Raw genomic sequence first — 12,036 nt, 5'->3', positions numbered from 1 at the left:
GATTTTTTTTTGCGAAGCATAGTTGAGATTCTACAAAAGGGAAAAATATATGGTTCGAGAACCACAAATTTGCTTCTACGAGAAGCTCAGTTGTGCTTCTCGAAAAACATGTGCTTACATAGTAAGCACATAGTCGCTTCTCATGGAAGCACATGTTTGCTTCTGTTAGAAACATAGTTGTGCTTATCGTAAATAATATGCTTCCACGAGAAACACGGGTTTGCTTCTTATAGAAGCACAAAACTTTTCTTTTCAAGAAGCACAGAGATTTGTTTCTCGTGGAAGCACATATTTTTTTCCTTCTCGAGAAGCACAACGAAAAAAATATGTGCTTTCACGAGAAGCACAGATTTGCTTTCACGAGAAGCACACTATGCATCTAAAAAAAAATGTTCTTCCACAAGAAACATGGAAAAGAGGAAAAGGTCAAAAAGCACAACCGCGCTCTCAAGCTCCGGTTTTTCTTCCGTTTTTTCGTATTTGCTTTTTTGCTTTTTTTTGGTTCTTTCTTTTCTTTTGGTATTTGGTTTTTGGGTTTCGGGTTTTTTTAGTATCTTGGTTGTTCCAGGTTTTTTCATGTAAAAAGTTTGTTGAAACCTATTAATATGGGATTTAGTTTCGAAGATCTCGACACGAGAAATCCAAGAGTGAAAACTGTTCGGGATTTGGATGCACGATTCAAGAGATAAAACATTTTGAATAAATGAACAAACAGGAAATGGGAAAATTTCTAGGTTACAACAAGCAGTGCATCACTTGTCAGCGTCTAAAAAATTTGGGGAGTAACCTTTGCAAATGGTAACTCTAACGGGTGATTTTGGGGTATTTGACGCCTTAAACCCAAAATATAATATTTCAGTTAATCTTTTTGTGTATGTGTGAAGATCATACTCTTATTAATCGTCTGCTTGGGTGATAGAGGCAAAGGTGTCCCGTCTTTCAATGAGATGGTGGCTGTCGTTTTTTTGGAATAGACTTTGACGATCTGACTACGAACGTGCGAGGATGTCAAGCCTTGCCAATCGCTAAATCAACCCCGAGAGGTTATTGACGGTGCCGGAGCACGATCAACCTGACCACGAGGTCTGTTTCCTGCATGCAAACAAAGAACAAGCAAGAAACTGAAATTGCAGAATGGATATTGCGATTATAAAAGGAAAGCTTTATTAATGAAGGTGGGTTTTTGTGACGTTTTTTTCTGGTTGTAGAAGTTGGAAACAATATTTCCTTGATTGATGCTCACTATTACAAAGTACAGAGAATAAGTAGGGAAAGTGGAGCACCCGTCACCCTACAATGTAGGCACGCAGGCCATGGAGCGGCATGATCCAACAAACCCGGAGAGTACAACAAGATAAACGTTACAATGTACAACGCTATATACACAGATTCTAACACCCCCCCCCTCAGCCAGAACTCCGTTGGGAAGGATGTTCAGGCTGTAGCGAAAATCTGTGAAGACTGGAGACGGCAACCCCTTCGTGAAAATGTCTGCATATTGAGAGCTTGATGAGACATGAAGAACGCGAGCTTCCCCAAGAGCGACACGGTCACGCACAAAGTGCAAATCGATCTCAATGTGCTTTGTTCGTTGATGCTGAACTGGGTTGCAGGCAAGGTAAGAAGCACTGACATTGTCACAGTAGACTAGGGTTGCACAAGTCGGAGGGAGTTTGAGCTCATGGAGAAGTTGGCGTAACCAGCAGGACTCAGCCACACAGTTTGCAATGCCCCTGTACTCAGCTTCGGCACTGGAACGTGAAATGGTAGGTTGCCTCTTCGAAGACCAGGAAATGAGGTTGTCCCCAAGAAACACACAGAACCCGGAGGTGGACCGACGGGTGTCCGGGCAACCTGCCCAGTCGGCATCGATGTAGGCAAGAAGATCCATGGAGGAGGACTTGAATAGCTGAAGACCATAATGAGACGTGCCTTTGATGTAGCGCAAAAGCCGTTTGACAAGTTGCGTGTGCGTATCCCAAGGGGCATGCATGAAGAGGAACACTTGTTGAACGGCATAGGCAATGTCTGGGCGGGTAAGGGTGAGATATTGTAGGGCCCCAACAAGGCTACGGTAATGTGTAGGATTGGAGAGTACAGCGCCGGTGTGAGAGGACAGCTTGGAGCTTGTGTCAATGGGCGTGGAAACGGGCTTGCAATTTAGCATCTTGGCGCGCTCGAGAATCTCAAGAGCATACTGCTGTTGGCACAAGAAAAGGCCAGAGGAGTTGGTGGTGACATTGATGCCCAAGAAGTGATGTAGAGCACACAGGTCAGTCATTGAGAACTCGGACTTGAGAGAGTTGATGATATATGTGAGGGTGGTGGAGGAGCTAGCCGTAAGTATGATATCATCAACGTAAACGAGCAAGTATGCAATGGAGTTACCGTGGTGCAAGATGAAAAGAGAGGAGTCACTCTTGGATGCCCGAAATCCCAAGTGAAGAAGAAATGCCTAAAACCGGAGAAACCAAGTCTGTGGGGCTTGCTTAAGGCCGTTGAGGGACTTGCGAAGAAGGCAAACATGATCCGGTTTGGAGCTATCCACGAACCCCGAAGGCTGGCTGCAATACACTGTCTTGTGAAGATCCCCATGAAGAAATGCATTCTTGACGTCGAGCTGGTGAATAGGCCATGAGCGAGAAGTAGCAATGCTGAGTACCACACGGATGGTTGCTGGTTTGACCACCGGGCTGAAAGTTTCACCATAGTCCACACCCTCCTCTTGAGTAAAGCCACGCATGACCCACCGAGCTTTGTAGCGAGCAAGAGAGCCATCCGGGTTAAATTTGTGCCAAAAAATCCATTTTCCCGTGACAAGATTGACACCTGCAGGTTTAGGCACCAAGGACCAAGTAAAGTTGTTCATTAAAGCAGTATATTCCTCGAGCATTGCCTGGTGCCAATGTGGGTCTTTGAGGGCTGATTTGTAGGTGGGTGGGATGGGAGATATGGTGTCGGAGGAGGTGGCAGCAAGAAATAAGCGTTTTGGCATAAGATAACCAGTTTTAGCGCGTGTGGACATCCTGTGTGCATTGTTGGGTGGCTGAACTGGAATGGCATGGCGAGGGAGGTGTGGCACAGGCGGAGTGGACGGTGTGGAAAGCGAGGAGGATTCGGTGGGGACAGGAACATAGGACGCAGCTGCATGTGGCGAGTGATCCGAGGCGGATACGGTGGCAGACGAGCTAGTGGGAACTGATCGCGAGGGGGATCGGGGGGTAGTTGGGGATACAGGCGCGCTGGACGAGGCGGATTGGCAGCGAGCGGGGGGCGAGCCAGGGGTGGGCGAGCACGTGGCGGAGGGGGTGGGAGAGGGGGTTGCGGGATTGGGTGGCTGAGTCGCTGGTGGAGGAGGTGGGGCCCCGTCCGAGGTAGGTGGAGGTGGGTACGGGCGATCCAAGAGATCCGGTGGGGTCGAGGCTGCATGGGGATTTTCTGTGGTCGTGGTGCTGGTGTGCCAGGGCGGTGTGGGCGTGTACGGGAACACGTTTTCATCAAACGTGACATGGCGCGATACAATGACGCGGCGAGTGGTGAGATCATAGCACCGATAGCCTTTGTGCTCGAGTGGGTATCCTAGGAAGATGCAGCGGGAGGAGCGGGGAGCTAGTTTGCGGTCGGTGGTGGCATATAAATTGGGAAAACATAAACACCCAAAGACCCGTAAGTGTGAATAATCAGGTTGTGTGCCATGGAGAAGGTAGTATGGTGTGTGAGGTGCAATGGTGCGAGAGGGGCGGCGGTTCAGCAAGTACGTGGCGGTGTGGAGGGCCTCGACCTAGAACGGGGGAGTGAGGTTGGCTTGGAGTAAGAGCGTGCGGACGATATCGTTGGTTGTGCGAATGAGTCGTTCGGCTTTACCGTTTTGTGGGGAGGTGTGGGGGCAAGAAAAGCGATAGACAACGCCGTTTGAGGAGAAGAAGGAGCGGAGAGAAGAGTTGATAAACTCACCTCCGTATCACATTGCGTGGTTTGGATGATGACATGAAATTGGGTGTGAACATATGTGAAGAAGCGTTGGAGGATAGTGGAGGTGTCGGACTTATGGCGCATAGGAAAGGACCACGAATAATGCGTGTAATCATCCAACAGAATGAGGTAGTATTGATATCCAGAGAAGCTTACAACCGGAGAGGTCCACAAATCACAGTGAATTAATTGAAAGGGAGCACAAGTTTTGCTAGTAGAGGAAGGAAAAGGGAGACGTGGTTGGCGTCCTAGTTGACATGCACTACATACAGAGTGTGGCTCCTTATTACAAACACTAAGAAAGTCGCGAGATAATGTGGACAGAGTGTGAGCGCTTGGGTGTCCAAGTCGGCGGTGCCACAACGCCGAGGAAGTGGTGAGGAAAGCGGTCGCCGTCGCCGGATTATTGCCGATGAATGGATATAGGTCGCCGGTGCTAGCGGAGATCATGAGAACTTTCCGAGTGCGTAGATCCTTCACAAGAAAACCACACGGATAAAATTCATTGGAGCAAGAATTATCTTTAGTAAACATGCGAACAGAAATAAGACTAGTGACGATGTTTGGGGAGACAAGAATATCGGTAAGTTTAAAATCGTGAGGGGGGAGGACGGTAGATCCAGTGGTAGTGACGGGAAGAGAGTGACCATTGCCAACAAGAATGCTGCGAGGTACATGCGTTAATGAAGAACTTGACGTGGTGAGGTTACCTTGACTGCCCGTCACATGGGAAGAGGCGCCGCTGTCGAGGAACCACTCGGTGTCGGGAGTGGTGGGGAAGCCGGAGTTGCTGTAGGCGGCGTTGAGCATCGCAAGGTGCTCCCATGACGGCGGTTGGAGCGGGTAGGACGGAGGAGGCGGTGCAGGCTAGTACATGGGGTAGGCGTGCGCGTGGGAGCCGGGGCGTGGGCCGAGGACGCCGTCGGCGTTCGGCGGCACCCATCCAGAGCGGGGTGAGGGGAGCGCCATGCCGTAGGGCGCAAAGTAGCCTGTGAACGGCGAGAACTGGAGCTGCGATCCAGATCCGCGGCCCGACTGGTCGCCCCGGCCACGTCCACGACCGCAGCCACGTCCGCGGCCACAGTCACCGCCATCGGCCGAGCGATCACCGCGTCCACGACCAGGGGCAGGCTGCTGCTGTTGAGGAAGGTGGCCCTGGGGGCGGTTGTTGGTGCGGTCTCCACCGGAACCGCGAGCACCACCGCCGGAGCCACTGCTCTGGCCGCGGTCACCACTGGGGAGCGCAAACGCCGAGGCGCTCTCCTCAGCGGTGCGCTGCGCCTGGGACTCTTCGACCAGGATGACCCGAGAGAGGACGGTGTTGAAGGGCAGCTCCTGGTTGCCGAGGACGACTCGAATGGTGTCGAGGCCGTGAAGAAACTGAGTGCGGAGATCGACCTCGGTGACGGCGTGCTCGATGTCGGCGAGACCGTCGGTGAGGAGTTTCATGCGCCGCGCGTACTCGGCCACAGGAAGATCGCCCTGCTTGAGGTTGCGATACTGCCGGTTGAGGATCATGAACCGGGCAGCACGATTGGCAAGGAAGAAATCCTTGATCTTGTGCCAGAGAGCGAAGGTGTTGGTGGCGCCGCCGACGTGATCCACCATGGAGTTGGCGAGCATGGCGTAGATCCAGATAACGACGTGGGCATCGAGCTCGAGGTAGGCAGCATCGGCGTTGGGAGGAGGAGGATGCTCGATGAGAAACTTGACGCCGTGGCGAATGAGGACCATGAGGAAGAAGGACTTCCATTTGTGGTAGTTGTGATCCGCAGGGTTGAGGAGGAACTTGATGTGGTTGGAGATATGGTCGTTGTAGATGGAGAGGCGGGGGCAGGGGGTGGTGGCGCCGTAGTGGCGGAGGAGAAGAGAGGGGCGAACTGCGATCCGGTCGCGGCGGAGCTGCTGCTGAAGAGAGAGGGTGCCGTGCCGAAGACGAACGGCGGGGAGGAAGTGGAGGAGGAGGCCGCGGCAGTGGTGGCGGCAGGCGCGGTGGAAGTGAGGGAGGCCGGAGAGGTGACAGAGTCCATGGCGGCGACGGACGGGGAGGAGTTTGTGCCGGCCATGAAGGGGACCTGGAAGCAGCTGATACCAAGTTGGAAACAATATTTCCTTGATTGATGCTCACTGTTACAGAGTACAGAGAATAAGTCAGGAAAGTGGAGCACCCATCTCCCTACAATGTAGGCACGCAGGCCATGGCGCGGCATGATCCAACAAACCCGGAGAGTACAACAAGATAAACGTTACAATGTACAACACTATATACACAGATTCTAACAGTAGAACACAAACAAAGTACGCGAAGCTACAACTATGGCGAACTTTTGATTTAAACAAAACTAAAGTCTAAATAGTGCCTTAAGGGATGTATTTTTAGGGGAAAAGAGAAGGGATTTCATCCCCCATTGGCAAGGTGGGACTAAAACACTTCCTGAGTCATTTCTCCTACAATACGGACTCTAAAAAATAGTCTATAAGTAGTATTTTAAAATTACATGGGACTGGCCCAAAAATAAGATGGGGCAACACCTATATTAAGCTATGGACGAAATTTATGAAAGACCATCTTGTATATTTCGTCCATGTCCTTGTACGTCAACATGGTGGCTCCAAAGTGCTGAAAACTCCACCAAAAACTTTGTTCTTGTTCCCCATGCACATGCCATCATCTCCATGCTTGATCATGCTCCTATGTTCATTCTTCTTGTCCAATATAGACCCTTCATTTGTAAGGAAAACAAATGTATTTAATTTAGGCAACATCATATTCTCATGAACATTAGAATCATTACCAAGAAAAGAAAGTACATGGTAATTTAATTGGCATGCACGAGTTCTAGTAAATGGTCCCATGTATGTAACAACAGGGGCTGTGGGTGTAACGTTGAATCCAATTGGGTTGGACAGTGCACGAAATAAACCTTCCAACAAAAAAAGAATCACCCAATTCAGAGTCTGGATGCAAAAGTTCTTGGCATTTTGAGTCAGGTATGTCTATGCAGTACGAATCTGAGTCCAGAACGTGAGAGACTTGGACTCTATCTTCTCTTGGGCTAAAAGTGACGAGAGATAATTTCTTGAACAACACCTAAATGTCTCTTTCTCCCTTATCTACATATGTGGATTGTACAAGTGTCCGGTAGTTCTGCAATTAGGCATGAAACAAAAAGAGGTGAAGTACTCTTGTTCTGTATAGTATAAACTAGTAAGCGTGCACGTGCAACGCATGTATAATCGTAGAGAGAAATTTCTTGAGTCATCCTAGTTAAGACATAATTATCTCATATCAAATATGCACGCAGCGGACTTCTCAACCAGACAACCATACATAATTAACGTAAACACGCCAATACAACAGTACCTTAGTCAAACTACAAGTCAGACCAGAGATGTACATTTACATCACAACCAACTCCAACTGTGCCTAATGACCTACAAAGGTATTCATACAATATAATGGTTTTGAACGTGTAAGGTATATCACAAGCTGTATCAAACTGCATGATGAGTGCGGTGCAGGGACGGGTGATCCGAAAACAGTTTCCCTTTATTTACAGAATCACAAAATAATCACCAAAAGAGAGTGGAAAGCATGGAACATTGGGTACTATTTTCTCAAAGCAGGTTCGACCAGGGAATTTCAGATTGCACTGGTTCTGCATATGTTGCATGTGTCCATGGACTGAAAGCAGAAGATGCAAATAAACAAAACTAACAGGACATGTTAGGTTGCATATACTAACGTTAGGACTGACACAATATATATATAAACTACACCTTCAGCAGAATCAGTAAGTATTCTGCTTGCAAGCAACACAATGGCTGGCAAAAGTTATCTTCTGAAAAGAAACACAATCTGCTCTCTTTCTGTACAAGTACAATCCGTGAAACCTCTCTCCACATTCCATAAATTTGATCCTCTCACTACCATTATCTACAAGCACAATCTGCTTTCTTTCTATATATCAAAAAGGTTCCAAAGTCGCAATCTTCTCAATCCTGCAAGAAAGAAAAGGTGAGTTCTGAACCTTCCTCTAACAAAGTCAGATTCCACAGTTCACCCAATTAAATCTTATTGTGAGTAGTAAATTTCTTCCTTTTTATTCTCACCACCAAAGGAGTCTTTTTTCATAGCACAGAGCAAACATGTATGTACAGAGGTCTAATAATGAACCCTCCTATACATGTTCACGAGTAAAGCAATTAGCTTTGATGGCCTTACTAATTGTACAAGGCTCCAAGAATCCTCCTGTGCATGTATTTACATATAGGTCTAATAACGGTAAACCACGAATCCTCCTATCACATGTTCACCAGTAAAGCAATTGGCTTTGATGCTCCAAGAACAATATTCAGTAGAATAGCAGTAGGGGGACATAGTAAATCTCGACAGATAGGAGGGAAACTGTGCAGTGATGGGACTGAACCAAGGAGCCCCATCCGACCACGACAGAGGGCTTGACACCCTTGAGGCATCCGAGAGCAGTGCGAAAAGGTTCTGCCCGCCCGCCACCATATACTGCAGAGGCACACACAAAACAAAAAAACATCAGAAACCAATTCCTGGAGAGGGACAAGGAATTGGAACGGGAGTGCAGGTCCGGACCTCGTCATGGCCGGCGAGCGAGATCTTCTCCTTGTTGAAGACGGCGATGTCGAAGTCGAGCGTGCGGCCCTATGCCATGCAGCCGCCCCGGTACCATCAGCATACAAAATAATCTCCATCACTGGCCATAATCTAGTCGGGATTTTAGCATCAATGTTGCATTTTTCCAAGCAATTTATGACCAGGAAAAAGTCATGTTGTTCATATTATATACAACTAAAAATAAGAGTATAGGCATCGATGTTATGCATTTCAGCAAAAAATAAAATGAAAAGGAGGTTGAAACCCCCGGCCTCTGCATCGATCAGTGCGCACAGCCATCTTTATTAATTATTCAACAACGGGTTGACAAGAACATACATCAAACCACCCGAAACCACCACTCATAACTACAAACTCGATAATGCGGAGTGCCCTCACTCCCACCATCTAGAACCGAGGTCATCGCCGGTCCGCCCGCATGACGCATCAGGAACCTGCACCCGGTTTAGCAAAACTAAAGCGTATACCGCATGCACACGTTTTAGAAGCCGCCATCACCATTGAACCGCTGACCCATCTCCAGGAAGGAGATCCACATCATCCTTGCCAGGCCAGCCATCCGTCGACGCCGCCACGGCTCCTCCAGTGCCACCGCCCTGCGCTCTTCCATCCAGATGCATCCATCGCCGAGGCTCAGCTGCACCATGCCGCCAAGACCTGCCGTCATCAACGCGGTAGATGCCACGCCGCTCCACCTGCCAACCTCCACCCACCGTCGTCGCTCGAGCCCTGGTCACCCGGAGCCCACCGCCTACAGCAACCCTTTCCCATAAACCCAAGCATCCCAAGACGGCGCCTCCATGGAGGGTACGACGCACATGGCGCCGCCGCCGCCCAATCCAAGGCAGATTTTGAACTTTCTTCTGGGAGGGGGGTCGGGTGTGGATAAGAGGGACCTCGATTGTGCCTCCAATGAGGAAAACGACATCGAGAGACGTCACCACTGCCGGGCCAGTCGACCAAAGTTTCCTCCGGTCCCAATCTTATAATATCTATCTGTTCTGCTCCAGATCCGACAACCTCGAGCTGCCATCAACCGGAACCTACGGGGAAGAGAGTACCATAGGGGAAGTACAACCCTCCAAATCGGTTGGCGAGGAAGGTCTGCTCTGCGCGCACCACCCCGCACCACATCCGCGTCGGGGAGCAGAGTCCCGAGCAAGAGCAGCCGCCCCATGGAGTCAGCCAGACTTTAAGATTTATGAAAGTTCATTGGTTGACTGACTTTACGATTTATATGACCAAGAGATGCAAACACTCAAGAAGTCCAAAAAAATTAGCCTGCCATTAGCTTTGAGATAACTGTAACTCCCCCTGACGTACAGTTGCAGCCACAGAATATGTTGGACATTCAGATAGACCCGGACTTAATATGAGTCCATTGAGAAAAATTAATGTGATGAACAGCTTCCCTATATGTCCATAACCTACTCTATTTATCCACCTTATGTTCCAGGGTCCCCATCATACAGACCAAGGTTTCGAGTTATGCGTGTGGTAAGAAATGCATGTGAATCAAGTAAATTGTGATCTCCTGATGCAAAATGTGTTATGGTTACACCATAAGAATAAGGTGTTTAGAGTAGTGTGAGTTACCTCCCAATCGGTGCCTCTATCTGAAGATCAAACACAATTCTGTATTTGTTCAAGTGTAAACATTAAGTTGATCTGTACCTAGCACCTGGTCATTAGTACAAAAGGACCTTGTTACTGACTGCAATACCTTCAACCAAAAAGTGAAAGATGATATTCAACACGCATGCACACACCTTTATGAGGAAATAAAAGACAATTGTTACTAACCTCGGCTTTCTGTAAAGTTGATCATGGTTGCCGTGACCATAAAAAATTGGGTCATTACGAAATATAATCCTCGAATCATGAATAGTGTACAGAAGCAATGCATGTGCACTTTCAGAGCCAACAACGGATCGGCTTGGCCCGTTGCCCATCTGGGGAAGAAAGAGTTTCTAGATCTGCACATATGCAGTCTTCAAATCATTAGAACTAATTCTTCTTGCAGGATTCAATCATAGTGACTATCACTGCAATTAACAACAAAGAGCATATACTCAGCCTTAGACAAGTAGCACAGACCAACCTTTTCAGCTAATTCTTCTTGCAGGATGGTCCAAGTTCCTGGAGCTAAAAAATTGCAGGCGGCGTTAGATGGCAGCACTGTACTTAGGCTCAAGAGTACCATGGTTACCTTGGAGGACATGTATAAAGGATAAACAGAAAAATGACTAACCATTAATACATTTGTCTTAAGTATACACATGTGATTCATTCAACACGTTAATCTGATGCATCCAATAATTAGATAATTACATGTGGACCTCTTTGTGTGTACACTGTATATACCTTGAGCGTTACCGAAAATTTGGATGCCATTGCCGGTAGTGTAGCTCCGGCGATCAGCACTGCCGAGCCTTCCGGTGGCGCACCGATTTCCCTTCGGTTCATGCCAACTTCTGCACATCGATTGGTTCTACCATACACACTGCATGCACATATAGTACACAACAATTTCAGATTTAAGCCTGGAAACAGTCATACAATTCACTCCCGATTTAAGATTGGGAGGCTGGGACGAAGTACCAACCACAAGGTAATGAATGTTGAACCACATACTATAGGTGTGTGTCAATGAGCTCTATATCCAGAGAAGTATCTCACTAATTGTTTTGACCCTTTTTATAGTCACTGTACATCACAGCAGTAAGCATAAGATCGAGATATTCCTGAGCAATTTTCCGTTGCCTATGCCTATGCTCCAATTTCCTTTGCACCATTTCCTTGGATTGCTTTGAAGAAAAGAGCCGGAGAGAACCATTATTTGTGTTGTAGGTTCATCCCTAACCAGATTGTTTTCAGGAAAAATGTTTTGGTTGGTTAACAGAAGAAGAAATAGAACGGAGAAGTTCTTGGCTCGGCGGTGGATCGAGGGCTGGTCACGTAGTCCTGGCCGGAGAGGACCTCCGCGCTGTCTGGTGCTTCCCGGTTCTCCACGATCCGAGACCCTATCTGACAGCCTGCAGAGCGCGTAGGTGGGGCAAAGTGGAGGCGTACCTAGGTTGCTGCCGCGCGCACGGAGGAGCAGCTGGAGTGCTGGGCGGCGAGGTCAGTGAAGGAGGCGCGGCGGGCGAGGATCTGGTCGCGGAGCTCGCCGAGGCGCGCGGCGACATCGGTGCGCGTTGTGGCGGAGATGACCCGACCCTTGGGATCCTTCCCGGATGTAGGACGCCCGCCCCGTCTCCTCCCCCGCCGCCGCAAACGCCATCTCCCCATTCCTCCGCCGTTTTCCGCTCCGGTTGCTTCGGGGGTTGGTTCCGTTCGCTCGCGCCCTCGATAGCAGAGGAGGAACGGCAGGCGGCGGCGGCGATGGGAACAGGAAGGAGTTCTGTGGCGGC

The 12,036-nt window shown here is 48.8% G+C and overlaps 1 pseudogene; it reads right to left on the bottom strand.

The window, feature by feature from the left end:
* Nucleotides 1-4,839: 4,839 nt before the first annotated feature.
* LOC147982915 (uncharacterized) lies at nt 4,840-9,290 on the bottom strand (annotated as a pseudogene).
* Between the last annotated feature and the right edge of the window lie 2,746 nt (nt 9,291-12,036).

Source organism: Triticum urartu, chromosome 2A (assembly GCF_056163025.1).
Source record: "Triticum urartu cultivar PI428250 chromosome 2A, HENAU_Tu73, whole genome shotgun sequence".
Lineage (NCBI taxonomy): Eukaryota > Viridiplantae > Streptophyta > Magnoliopsida > Poales > Poaceae > Triticum > Triticum urartu.
Note: the sequence above shows the minus strand (reverse complement) of the source record. Positions and strands in the feature narration are given on the sequence as shown.